The 3,572-nt window shown below is 41.0% G+C and overlaps 1 long non-coding RNA gene across 1 annotated transcript; it reads right to left on the reverse strand.

Moving 5' to 3' along the window:
- Positions 1 to 244: 244 nt before the first annotated feature.
- Positions 245 to 2,012, reverse strand: LOC307020011. Its single transcript, XR_013802759.1, has 4 exons — positions 1,922 to 2,012; positions 1,487 to 1,645; positions 975 to 1,032; positions 245 to 513 (listed from the first exon to the last, which is right to left on the reverse strand). It is a non-coding gene; the product is annotated as an uncharacterized lncRNA (long non-coding RNA).
- Positions 2,013 to 3,572: the final 1,560 nt, after the last annotated feature.

Here is a 3,572-nt window from a genome sequence, read left to right on the forward strand (position 1 = left end):
CAGTAGAAATACTGGATATGCCCCTCTTTTTAACAGGCAACTTACACATCCACACATTCTTTGATTCTCTATTTCAGAAGAGAACTTATATGCTTAAAATGAAATGAATGCTGTGAGGTTTTACATGAGCACTAACCATGATGCACTGACTAGAACAGGCGAAACATAGATTAAAGTCATGTCTGGCTTTCCCATTAACATTCACAGCAAAAGCTTTGTTTTCCGAGACCTTATGCACTGCGAGCATCGAGAGCCAAGCTCGTAAAAGATAGTCTGAATGGCTTCAAAGGTATACCTCATCTCCTTTGGATAATCCATGTTCATTGCATAAAGTAGGCCAAAGAGGTATGCAAAGGCAGTAGAGAGATCTGGTAGGTCATGCAGTACAATGGTCCCTTCCCACACAACAGCCACGTCTCGCACATTTGGCAATATGGCGGCATCATCATCTTCAATGACGGTGAGGATGGCCACAGACACACCTCTGAGCAATCGTTCTTCATGGTCAGTCTCCTGAGGAAAAGTAAAATATCCATGAATGAATGCTATGGAAAACTAAACGACAAAATACATAACCACTGATTCTAACTTTAGCACCAAGCTACTGAGTCTTAACATTCAGCTTGTGGAAGTTATAATTGCAACTCAACAGCGCGGCGGCTATCAACCACCAACCTTGTTGTGCCGAGTTCTATAAAGAAGTATTTTCTGATAAAGAACACCAGACAACAATGGCCAGCTGTATCGGGTTGGCTGTTGCTCAAACAGCGCTAATATTTATTTTTAATTTTGGGTGAACTCATCGTGCTTGGGTTCATGAGGTGAAAACATCTCTGGGCTCAAAATAAATCTTACACAAAGTGTACTATGCATAAATGATTAGCATAAGCTATGAGGTCATAAAATGTTTAAGCTACATTAAGCAATATTACTTGTATTCTCTATGTTTATTTCCTACAGTTAGTATTACTTACCAAACACTCCAGAAGAAACTTGGTTGTGTCATCTCGGCAGGCCTCTCAGTGCTGCTGTCTTTCGGTGAGACACAATGTCGGATGTCAAAGGAGTACCCAGTGGAACCACACAAACATATCAATTAGTTTAGTGCCGTAGTAAATTTATACAAAATCCGACGTTCTGTATAGTAATGAGGAGGATAAAGAACAGGTCAGATCCCAGTAGCATGCTTCAGTTATAGACTGGCAAAAGAAAAGAAAAGAAAAACTGCAATCCTGCGGACAATTTTAATTTCTACTTTTACAAATTAAAAATACTGTTATAGTTCTCAAATTGCACCAACTAAGAACACCAAGCAATGACTTTTAACATTACTGAAGCCTTTCCATCAAAGCGTTTTTGCTCCTGCAAATGTTAGGCGAAGGAGCATTTCATATTTTCAAACGGGGGGAAAGGGCTTTGGTGGACCCGGCTCCGGCCATTTCCCCCTCAACTTTTGCATGCTCTTAGATTGAGGCACTTCACTCACTTTTTCATCAAGTTTTTCCAAGAGATCTTCCTTCTTCTGTCCAAAAGCTCCCTTCCTAGCCCGGTACAGTTTCAGCAGGCAAGGCACATGTTTGTCCAAGGCTGCACCGAAGGTCTCCAGGAGGTCTTTGCTGGTGATCCAATGAAATTCTTCAGATATCTGAAAAACACAATAACAAGACAATGTAATTTGATTTGTCATGTTTTTTTCTGTGCAGCAAATTCCAGGGTAGCTGTCTTGTTCAAAGTTTGCACCATCTTAAGGGGATAGTTTGGATGTTTTTAATTGAAAAAAAAACTGGTATTAAAATGTTGGCGACTGATTGGAAAGTGGGGCGTATTGTGTTGGAGGGGCCTGTAGTGGAGTGGTAGGGCATAGTATAGTTTGCAATTGACTGAAATACACAGACAGTGTGAATACAGGGCCAGTTCGCACCTTTTCCGTGACAAAGGCGCCAATGTTTTAGAAGAGTCTCTTGATTGGAGCTTGCAAATCTGCAAAATCTGCACTGCATGTGATCCACCCCTGAAACACAAGAGAAACATATAGGACATTCAGTTCAGTCAGCACTCGCAGAGATATCATTTTTGAAACGTTTAATTTGTTAGTTTTCATCCTTTCCTTATATACTTACTAGGACTTAACAAAAAAACTATTTAAAACTCAGTTAATGGGGTTAATTTTTAAATTGCTGCTTCAGTTTATCATCATAACAGATCAAAACGTTCGGATTCATTTTACAATATATCAATAAATGGTATTCTTCTACAAACAAAAAACAAAACAATGAATTAGGCATGGGCGGTATCATTTTTTTCATACCGTCATACCTTGCTGACATCATATCGTGGTATACGGTATATGACGGTATCAGTCCCAATTTAAGGGGTAATTTCTCTCCCAAAAAATGTTTTACTCACTATATCAAAAGCCCCACCAAAAATATTTTCCACCAGCCGCCACTGACGGTATGACTTGGGTCGACTTGAGTGAAGTGGCGTTCGGCGGCAAATAGATGTTTCGAACGGTATATTATATGTTCGGTGTAAAATGCAGCCCGAGCCGGTAGACGCTCGCAAAGTGCCGCGACGTGCGCGCAAGTGCAAAACAAGGGCTGCATACAGGACACATTGTGCAAATGGCACATTTTGAGATCGGATACAGGACGCGTTTGTAGATGTCCGACGTTGTTTCCATAGTGAGCTAAGTTAACAATATTTCATCATACATAAACATTTTCCGGGAGTAAATACTTGACTTATTGAATAAAGTTTGCTATATTCACTAACTAGTTTGGCAATATTATTCCGTGCATGTGTTAAAAACCTTATTTCCATTTGATTCATTGGATTACTCGCGTGAATGTTTAGCACGTAAATGCTTTCGTTTTTAAAACCGTCCGACCTCGACTACAAAACCATCAACCAGTTGCATAGGATTAAAAAAATGTCAACACTCACTCACCCCGTCTTAAACATTCCCAAAGAAGTGCCTCTGTCTCTCGTTGTGCTGGATGAAGTCACTGGCGACGAGTAAACCCAAAATAGTCCCAAACTGGCGCAGAGGCATTTTTTTCTTTTTTAATAGTTGTCCGAGTTCGGGGCCGGCAAATGCTGCCGCCATCTTGCTCAGCTCAGCTTAGCTCTGTGCTGAGCTCTGAGAGCGGGAAAGACGGACTGCCCTCCCCTGCCCTCTGCTGGCGCGTGCTGTGCATTACAACCAATGTCATCCCTGTCAAAACTCCGTGTCAGTGTAGTAGAATGAAACGCATCTGTGATTTGGCGCACAGTCTGTGACGTCACGGTATTGAAAATCATACCGACGGTATTTCGAAATACCCTGGTATACCGTAATACCGTCATACCGCCCAAGCCTACAATGAATACATTTAAACAAACCACTAGTAGTATATTAACTACGTTATTCAAAATTAACATTCACTTTAGATAATAACACCGGTATAATAAACGGAGCGCTCTCTTTTCCTCTCTCTCCCTCTCCTGACAGCCCGTCAGTATCTCATGCAGCTCGCTACTCCAGTAATGAGTGACCCGACAGTGAAGAATAAATATTATGTATAACTAGT

Source organism: Notothenia rossii, assembly GCF_949606895.1.
Source record: "Notothenia rossii genome assembly, chromosome: 9".
Lineage (NCBI taxonomy): Eukaryota > Metazoa > Chordata > Actinopteri > Perciformes > Nototheniidae > Notothenia > Notothenia rossii.